This window comes from Mastomys coucha, unplaced genomic scaffold, assembly GCF_008632895.1.
Source record: "Mastomys coucha isolate ucsf_1 unplaced genomic scaffold, UCSF_Mcou_1 pScaffold23, whole genome shotgun sequence".
NCBI lineage: Eukaryota > Metazoa > Chordata > Mammalia > Rodentia > Muridae > Mastomys > Mastomys coucha.
This window is the reverse complement of record NW_022196906.1, coordinates 18,018,455-18,029,574: the sequence shown is the minus strand read 5'-3', so window position 1 is coordinate 18,029,574 and position 11,120 is coordinate 18,018,455.

Sequence of the window (11,120 nt, the reverse complement as noted above, 5' to 3'; positions counted from 1 at the left end):
AGAGAGAGACTGATAGAGACATAGAGAGACAGAGAGAGATAGAGAGACAGAGACATTGATTCTCAGAGACTATTTATTTTCTGGGTTTTCATGGGTGTAGTTAATCTCATTAAGTTGGAGTTTTCTTTCTAGTACCTTCTGAAGGTGTAGGTTGATATCATTTAAATACGGCTTTACCAACAGATATCTTATTTTCTTTCTAAGGTGACTAAAATCTTTGCTGGGTATAATACTATGCGCAGACATCTGCGGTTTCTTAGAGTTTGAGCACATTTGTGTAGGCTTTTCTGACATTTACAGTCCCCATTGTGTCTATTACATGTCAGGTATAATTCCAATGGGTCTGTCTTTGTCTTTATATGTTACTTCATTTTTTTCTCCTGCAACTTTTAATATTCTTCCTTTGTTCTGTGTATTTAGTGTTTATTATGTGGTAGAGGGGACTTGCTTATTCTGGTTCAATTTATTTGGTATTCTGTATGCCTCTTGTACATATATAGGCATTTCCATCTTTAGGTTAGGAAAATTTTATTCTATGATTTTGTTGAAAATATTTTCTGAGCCTTTGAGCTGGGATTCTTTTCTTTATTTTATTCCTATTGTTTTTACATTTGATCTATCATATTGTTTCAGATTTTTTAGATGTTTTATATTGGGAGTCTTTAAGATTTAATATTTACATTGACTGGTGTATCCAGTTCTTCTATCATATCTTCAACACCTGAGATTCTCTCTCCCATATCTTTTATTCTGTTAGTGAAGCTTGCCTCTATGGTTCTTATTTAAATTCCTTAATTTTTTATTTCCAGAATTTGTAAATTTGTTTTCTTCATTGACTATTTCCATTTCCAGGCCTTGAAGAGTTTCATTCCTTTACTCCCACTGTTTGTGTTTCTTTAAGAGTTTTATTCATTTTCTCTGCTTGCTCGTCTGTGTTTTCCTGTAATTCTTTAAGGAGTTATTCATTTATTCTTTAAGGTCCTCTACTATCCTCATATTGTTTGTTTTAAAGTCTTTTTCTTGTGCTTCAGCTGTTTTGGATTATTCAAGGTCACTGTGGTAGGATATTTGGACTCTGTTGGAGACATCTTGCCCTAACTGTTACTGATTGCCTTTTATGATACTGTATAGGCTTCTGCGTAGGGGATGATTATAGATCTTGGTGCTGATTTCTGGATTTGTCTTTGTTGAAGAGGTTTATTCTATTCCTTAGTTTCTGTTTTTTCTTCTGGATTTTTCAAAGACTATGATAAATGTGTGTCACCTGTTTTACTGGCCTGGTCAGATGGTGTGTTCTGAGTGCTTGCTGGTGTTGGAGACTGTGATAAATCCATTGCAGATGGGTTTCAAGAGAATCCCAACAAGTAGCTTGCCCTGTATTACACCTTGGCTAGCCCTTCTACTTCCATTGTTGAATAAACATGAATAGAAAAGTAAAACTTGATAAGCTGTGGTAAACAGATTGGAAGGAATTACAATTGGAGGCCAGTAGACAAAAATATGCCAAAAAATGGTAGAAAAAGTTCTTGAAAGCAATGGTTTACAGAAGCAATCAGTTGATGTTCTAATACAATCTGGGTTAGGTCTGAGTGAATCAAACTCTAAATTTTATCTTTATTTTTTGTCCCAGGAATTTTTTCAACAATATGAAGTCTCTCATTAGCTATAAAAATTCCTGTTTGCTCATCTTTTTCCTGCAGATCCATAGTTTTAGCCTCTCAGTCAGTATGTATTTGACTCCATTAACAAGCAAAAAATTTCAGAAAACTAGATGGACCTGGCATGTATAAGATTAGGCAAGGCCACACAATCTCAGGAAAAATTACAGCCAATGATACATTTATATCTCCATTTGGGATGGGTTCCAAGAGGAACTGTTAGCCCCATCCGTGCAGTTACATACACTGATGTTCCTTACTGCCTAAACATCCCTGAGAGATCTATCACCCTTTTGACTGAAATATTCCTCAACAATGACTATATCTAAAGCACTCTCCTCTGCTTTCACAATAGTTACTCAGAGGAAGAGAAGAAAAAGTAAGGGAACATAGTAGCTGGAGGGAACATACCAGAGGAATCTTCTCCATACTTCTTATACCACATGTCTCTGTACAAAATGAACACTGTGTGATATTTCAGGATTCCAGTCACACTTAAAGTTCTTTGAAAAAAATCAAAACTATGGCAACTCCAATAGGAAAAATCTCTCTTTTTAAAAAATTCATTCAAATTGCCTTTTTCAGCCTTCTCTTCAAAGTGTTTGTCAGTGTGGACTGTAAGAACACTACATGCTTTTAGTTTTGTTCCTAAACTAAGCAATGTTAATAAAAAGACAGAGTATATAGATGTTGCTATACTAATAGATCCAAGCACATTAACCTAAATCACTTGTCCATTATTGTTTATAATTTAACTGAAGAGGGGGGCAACAATGAGATTGTTTGGTTTTGCCCAAGTATCCTCCCTAAGCCTCATACACCCACATTGGTGGGCTAAATGTGACTTTTGTGGTGCGAATCAGCACAATGCATGCCACTTGAAGGAGAACCAGATGGAACTCTCTCTTTCAGCAACTGAAAGATGCCTTTCTGAACATTGCCTTAGCAAAGTGAAACACCCTGTATTTTCAAGATAACCTGAATTCTACTTCTAACCAGAGTAGCCCAGTGACCTTATTTCTGAACGACATAGTCCTTTTACCTCTAGGAGGTCCTGGCTGAATGTAAAATCACAATGTGACATCTTAACCTCTAGTACCTCAGAATATGCTCATATTTGGAGATGAGATGTATTAGAAGATAATTAATTGGAAAGAATCACAGAGGGAAAGAACTGTGAAGATGCAGGAAGGACCTGGCTAGCCTGGCCACACCTTCAGCTCCAGCTATCAATCTCCAGACCTGAGAGACATTGAAAGTTTATTGGTTAAGTGGCTGGTCTCTGGTAATTTCTCACACCATTTCCATGTTAATGTCCTGAAGAATTGACTAATTCCCTACTTGTATTGTTGCATTTTCTTCATCTATATAATTCCTCATATTTTAATTATCAAATGTTGATTGTATTAAAATTGATGACTAGCACCAATGAAATATTTAATAATGTTTTTAAGGACATAGACTGAAACATAGACTGAAGGTGCCAAGACTGAAACATAGACTGAAGGTGCCAAGACCTGCATTATGAAAAAGTATTAATATGAAAAATTATGAAACAATATTGTATCAAAAAGTAAAGAAAATGACAGGTTTTACAGGGGAGTTCAGAATCTCCCACAGGACCTCAGACACAGAGCTCCATTTCAGGCAATAACCACACTGAAGTCCCATGAAGTCACTTTATTTTGTGGAGGCAAGAAAAGAGACTTGAATAGCATAGGATAAAATGTTCTGACCAAACATTGGGAGAATACGAATCAGGCTATTTAAACGTTCATACTCTGGATATTTTTGTTTTCTGAATGCCATTTTTTCTTTGCAGAATGTAATGATAATGATGAAATAAGATGGTATCTTGGGACTTTGTGACTTTGAAGTTGCCTGATTCAGCTACCTGACAAATATCTCAGTGTACTGAGCTTAGGGACTACTTTAGAAGAATGACAATTAAATCTATACTTACATACATGAAATGGCACATGTGTGACTTCAGCAATCATAGAGCCTCCCAAGTCAAGTCTTTAGATATGGTATTCTGAATAATTGTATAAGCAGAATTTGGAAAATACTAGTTTTACATTCTAAAATTCACCCAGGAACTTGATAAAATATGAATGATTTAAATAACCAGAACCAAGCTTTTGTATTTTGTTTTCTATCATCATAAGAAATTACTCTAATTTGAAAATCTGAGAAAGAATTATTCTAAACATTATTCTCAAAGCTCCCCCAAAGTTTTCTGGTTAATTTGAAGAGTTGTGGATTAACAGCCTTGCCAGAGGAAATTTCCAGACAGCCTAGTATTGCTTGGTTACTAGAGGTCATGCTTATGCAGGTCTACAATAAAAAGGAGTCACTGAGCCAGGAAAATTACAACAGGTACAATCTGAAGAAGAAAAGAGCACCAGAAGATTACTGAAGTTAAATCCTGTGTTCAAGGCAATAAAAAAATTAAAGAAAAGCTTGATACTAAATGGAATAAAGAGAGTAGTGGCCTCACTCAGGGAAAGACCACATCTACCTTAGCTTCCATCTTGTGAAAAGGAATTACATGTTTAAGGCTTAGTGTGCTTTAATCTTAGTAGAAAGATCTCTGAGTTTGAGGCCAGCCTGGACTACAGATTGAATTCCAAGACAGTAAAGCTTATGCAGTGAAGGAAACCATGGAAAATAGAAAAGTGGTGAAATTTATTTGAACAAGGGGCCACATTCCGGCCCCTGTATGCTATAAAGTAGAACTTGACATGATATTGGCTTTAGAGTCAAGGATACAAGAAAGGGTTGCAGAATCTTCCCTCATGACTAAGGAAAGCTGCAGAAACCATATATATGACAGGGATGTCCCTGGATGGATGCCCAGAGAGGCCATTGTATGACGCTCTGAAGGTGAAATATGGATTACCTTGGAGGCTCTAAGATGTTGGAGATGCCAGACCAATTGAATATATGATAAGGGGAACTGCCAACAGTAGGCAGAACCAGCCTGAGAAAGAAGTGTGTTGCAGTCAATACATCTGAAAGGAGTTGGAGATCTGAAGAACATTTTTACATCAGACCTGGAGATGCAGAATTTGGAGTTTGTCAGCTGGTTTTTTGGTCTTTTTGATCCAGTATTTCCACATTATGTTCCTTTCCTTGTATTTTGGAATGGTAATTTGTATCCTGTACCATGGTATGTTAGAAGTATGTGATCTACTTTTCATTTTGATTTTACAGAAAATGACAGCTAAGAGGTTGTGTGGGTCTAAGACTTTGTACTTTTAAACTGTGCAGATACTATGATAGATTATAGGGACTTCTGAAGTTGTACTACATGCATTTTATATTATGATATGGCTACAAGTTTAAGGTAGCTAGGGGTGGAATGTGGTCGCTTGAATGAAAATGGCCCCTGTAGAACCATAGGGAATGGCATTATTAGGAGGTATGACCTTTTTGGAATAGGTTTGGCTTTATTGGAAGAAGTGTGTCTATAGGGGCTGCCTTTGAGGTTTCAGGTGTTCAAGTTAAACCCAGTGTCACTCTCTCTTCTTGTTGCTTCCCAATCTGGATGTAAAACTTTCACCTTCTTTTCCAGCACCACGACTGCCTGCATTCCAACAAGTTTCCCACCACGATGACAATGGACTAAACCTATGAATCTGTAAGCCAGCCTCAATTCAATGCTTTCCTTTATAAGAGTTGTTGTGGTTATATTGTCTCTTCACAATAATAGAAATCCAGGATCAACACTCAGAATCAACATGTAGACCCCCTGAAAATAACTAGGAGTGAGCCTTAACACACAGCCCAGAGAAAAGCCCCATGTGTCCTAGCTGCCTGTGGAGAAGGCTTGGCTTTCCAATGGCTCATTCCATGACTGCAATGTGCCACTCTCTAAACCACCTGAAGGTAGGTATATAGCAGACATTGTGGGTAAGCACACATATGGTTAGTCATGCTTAATTATGGTTCCATTTGTGGTTGTTGGAATTAAAACTGTCATCAGATACCTTCCAATTGAGTTAAAGCATTAAGTGCATGTTTAGGGGCCTCTCTGTGCTGTTCACCATAGAAGTTGAGCACACAAAGATAAGATTCAGGGCTTTTAAGCTGTCACTGTAATTATCACTGTTGAATAGAAAAGTGCCTATTTCTTATGTTTTCATTTTGTAATTAAGCAAATTTTATAGCCAAATATAATAAGTTTGTGCTTTGTTGTGTTTGTTTTTCTGTTTTTTTATCATATTAGACCATTAAATTATTGGCAGAAAATAAGAGTACAACATTTTTTTAAAAAAATGGGAAATATAAATTTGCTTTTATTTTTCTCATATTTATTCTCATTCTTTTGTCCCCATCTTGTGCAGACCTTGTGTCGGAATGTAAAATGACCAGAACTGCAAGCATGACTACTGCAGTTTTCTCCTTTGTGAAAACTCTTCTAAGATTAAAACAAAGAAACAATCATGTGCATTCTCAATAGTATATTTGGATCCATGAGTATCTGCTGCTTGTAGCTCTTTAAGGAAGTTTGTTTCGAAGCTACACATGATCTTTTTAGATAATGTTCTTTAATATAAGACCATTTTCCACCTTAGACCTGAAAAAAATGATAATGGTAATCTTTATTAGTTGTCTTGTAGAAGTATTCTCTACACACTAAAGTCATTTTATTAACTATCTAGACCATAATATAACATAAAATTCAATTTATCATGATTTTTTAATAATTTAGGATGGATACTAAATGTCTGCATGTCCTAGTTTGGTATCTATTGATTGACAGTTTAGGATTTTTATGTTTGATTTATTGGTGAGATTTGTTAGGGAAATGGATGTCTTACTCTTTTAATCATGTTTCTCTTACCCAATAGAGTTCTCTTTGTTTCTGCATAAGCTGGATCTAATGCAGGAGTATTTTATGGTATCTTTTGTATGTTGACAATATTTGCTTGGTTTCAAATCTTGTAACTACAATACGAAGGTATATTCTCTTGTGCTCTGCAACTGTTAAATGTCATAGCATGTTGGTACAATCCTTAAAATTCTAAGTCTACTTGTAGATGCTTGATTTTTTTTTTTAACAAGTCACCAAAAACTTTTTAAAGCTTTCTTCACTGGTATATTTCCTAATGAAAGTTTTGTTTTGTTTCTTGGTTCACTTCTTCTTAGCCAGTTACAGTCTTCCAGAAGCCTTAGCATAGAATCAGTGTATGAGACTTAAGTGCCCTCCATTCTTGGATTTATCTATGTTTTCCTTTCTTTTAATTACTATTATTTTCTTCCAATTTTTGTGGCATGGTTTTCCTTTACAAAAAAAAAATAGAGATTGATTAACTCATTTCTGGTTTGTTTAGGATGAGAGTACTAGGGATGTACAGAATTGGGAAGATTCTAGCCTGACTACTTGTCTTGTATCTCTTATACAAAAGCTCATATATTAATTTTGAATGTTTTAAGAATATATTTTCAGAGATATGTATATAAATTAATGTTTGCCATGGACAAATGCTGTTCATTAGGAAAACTGTGAGCTATACAAAACATGTATTGTGTATCTGCCATGGGTTACAAACTTTATAGGCATTTTTCATATAAATATTTAGTATGCCTTACCCACCATAGCACCTTGAATGTATATTTAAGCTCTAACATACATCTGAAAATAAATATGTATTTTTTTTCTTGAAAAGGAAAAGAATAGACAATTTTTGCTTTACATTTTAAGCACCTAAGGATTTTCCTCTCATATAATATACATTAATTAAATAAACAACAAGACAAAACATGTATCTTTCTTTTCAGAATATTTCTGAATTATGCTAAAATTTATAACTCAAGAACATTTTTTGATGAGAAGAGCATGAGGAGATTGATAGTAAAAGTTTAATACCATTTTAAGGAGTAATTTATTACAGAAATAAACCTACTACAAACAGATCTGGTGCCATTGGTCACTCTTGACCCAAATATTCAGAAGGTTCTTTACCAGCAGAATGTGGCACTGAAGCTGTACCTCATGGGCTCTCCATATACCACAAAGGATGAGGAGGCCATCTGGTGAAGCCAGACCCTTCTTCCCATAGCAGAAACTGTCACTCTAATACAACATAGCTGGAGAGTATATTACAGCATTCAGTTCCCATGTTCCAGCTGCACCAGGAACTGCTTCTAATTGTAGAAGGGCCCCTTACCCTCTCTCTGTTTCATGATTACAAATTGTAGAGAACACTTTCCTGCCACTGATTTTCTCTTTAGTTTTTCCACAAAATGATTTCTGATGTTATGTTGCAAGTGACATTTTGGGGTTGAAGCAATAAGCCTACCCTGTTAAGCAAGTTACATATTAATTTAGTATTCTGTGACAGCCCAGGGAAGAGCTAGTCCTTTTACTCTTTGCATGCCCATTACAATAATAACCAAGAAACACTGGAGAGATGGTGAGGTTTCAAGCTTATTTTTAAGGAATAAACAATGAAAAGATTTACATTGCTTAAGTGTGGCTTTATTTAGCAATTTGTTTTATAATCTCCTCCTTACCAATACATCTCTTATCATTCTGAATTGCACAGTTCATAGGAAGCAGTAGGAAGCTTTATTAGAATACATATGAAAGGAATTAAAAGCAAAACAATTCCACAATTGAGCAAGTTTGTTCACCCATTTAATCAACTTCTCCTTACTCCTTGGGACCCTGCAAATCTGGCCTCATCCTAGAGGTCTTGAACTAGTTCAAGATGAATATGAATATCCAAAACTTTGTTTTTCAGTACTGCAATTTGAAACCTTGCCTTCTTCCATTTGAACTGAGTCCCTTGTCATCAACCAAAATCCTAAATGATTTAACATGTTGCTGTACCTTCATACTTATCATTCTATAACTTTGCTCAATTTAGGTCACCCCAAGAGATTCTATTCACATCAAGCTTGTACAAATGGCACCGAGTAAAATGCGTCAAGCTAGATAACAAATGTAGGCCCAGTAATAGATCTTCCTGCTATTGAGTACCATGTGCCAACTTATAATATCTGTAATGAACTACAATCCAGAAATGGAAGGCCACCTGAGATCCAAATCTTGTGGCAGGAAGACAACATGCCTTTTATCCAGATCTTGAGGCACACCTTTAATCTGGGCCATATCTTCTGCTGGAGGCCTATAAAAAGACAATGGAAGAGGAAAGGGTTCATTTATTCTTTGCTTGTTTGCACTCACTTGGCCCGCACATGCATTGAAGCTACTTCTTCAGAATTCTAGCTCATACAGAAGACCAGCTGAAACATCCAACCTCATGGGACTGAGCATCTACTAAAATCTTGGACTTTCCATTCACATCTGGCTAATATTGGGTTAGTTGAACTGTAGCCTGTAGGTCATTCCAATACTTTTCACAGATCTTGAGGCATAGCGGCCATACATATAAAGATCCATTGAAGAAAGCATAGGTTCAAGCACAGTGATGAATGCCTTTAATCCTAGCACATAGGAGGCAAAAGAATGCATATCTCTGAGTTCAAAGCCATCCTGGTTTATAGAGCAATTTCCATAACAGCCAAGTTTAGTTAGTGAAGTAAACTATCAAAAACAGAGAGCTGATGAAGACATAATTGAGTAAGGAAACCATGTTCCAGCCTCAGCAAGCAGCACACCTTAGTAGCTTTGGCCATGTAATTCTGGATTTAGAACCAAGAAATAGAACCATCTTTCCTGACTAAGGAAAGTTGCTGAGGCCAGCTGTGTGGTAGTGATATCCGTTCATGAAAACCCAGAGAGCTCATTGTGTGAAGTTATGAAGGTGAGTTCTGGATTGACTTATAGATCCTAAAAGTTTAGAGATGCCAGAGCCATGGGATACCTGCTGAGGAAGCTGCTACCAGGGAGTGTTAACAGTCCAAGAGAAAGAAGTTGGTTGCAGTCAACACAACTGAAAGGGCTTGGAAATCTGATGAGCATTTTTACATTAGACATGGAAGTGCAGTTTGGAGTTGGCCCAGTTGTTTTTCAGTCTTGCTTTGGTCCAGTATTTTTTCACTATCCTCCCTTCACTATATTTTAGAATGGCAATGTTTATTCTGTGTCATGATATGTTGAAAGTATGTGCTCTGCTTTTTTAATTTTAACTTTTTAGGGGACTACAGTAAGAGATAACATGAATCTCAGAAGAAACTTTGAACTTTTGACTTTTAACATCATTCAGGCTGTGATAGATGCATGGAGACATTTGGACTTGGAATAATAGCTTTAAGTGCCTCCAAAAAGAAACCGGAGAGAGCATACATCAGCAATTTGACAGCACATCTGAAAGCTCTAGAACAAAAAGAAGCAAATTCACCCAAGAGAAGTTGAAGGCAGGAAATAATCAAACTCAGGGCTGAAATCAACCAAATAAAAACAAAAAGAATTATACAAAGAATCAACCAAACCAGGAGCTGGTTCTTTGAGAAAATCAACAAAATAGATAAACCTTTAGCTAGACTAATGAGACGGCACAGAGACATTATCCTAATTAACAAGATCAGAAATGAAAAGGGAGGCATAACAACAAACATTGAGAAAATCCAAAAAATCATGAGATCCTACTACAAAAGCCTATACTCAACAAAACTGGAAAACCTGGATGAAATGGACAATTTTCTAGACAGATACCAGGTACCAAAGTTAAATCAAGATCAGATCTAAACAGTCTCATATCTGCTAATGAAATAGAAACAGTCATTAATAGTCTCCCAACCAAAAAGAGCCCAGGACCAGATGGGTTTAGTGCAGAGTTTTATCAGACCTTCAAAGAAGTCCTAATACCAATACTCCTCAAACTATTCAACAAAATAGAAACTGAAGGTACTCTACCCAATTCTATCTATGAAGCCACAATTACTCTTATACCTAAACCACACAAAGACTTAATGAAGAAAGAAAACTTCAGACCAATTTCCCTTATGAATATCGATGCAAAAATACTCAATAAAATTCTTGCAAACTGAATCAAAGAACACATCAAAACGATCATCCACCATGATCAAGTAGGCTTCATCCCAGGGATACAGGGATGGTTCAATATATAGAAATCTATCAATGTAATTCACTATATAAGCAAACTCAAAGGGAAAAAAACCATATGATGATCTCATTAGACGCTGAGAAAGCATTTGACAAAATCCAACATCCCTTCATGATAAAAGTCTTGGAAAGATTAGGAATTCAAGGCCCATACTTAAACATAGTAATAGCAATATACAGAGAACCAGTAGCCAACATCAAACTAAATGGAGAGAAACTTGAAGCAATCGCACTAAAATCAGGGACTAGACAAGGCTGCCCACACTCTTCCAACCTATTCAATACTGTACTTTAATTCCTAGCCTGAGCAATTGGACAACAAAAGGAGATCAAAGGGATACAAGTTGGAAAGGGAGAAGTCAATTTATCACTATTTGCTGATGATATGATAGTATACTTAAGTGATCCCAAAAATTCCACCA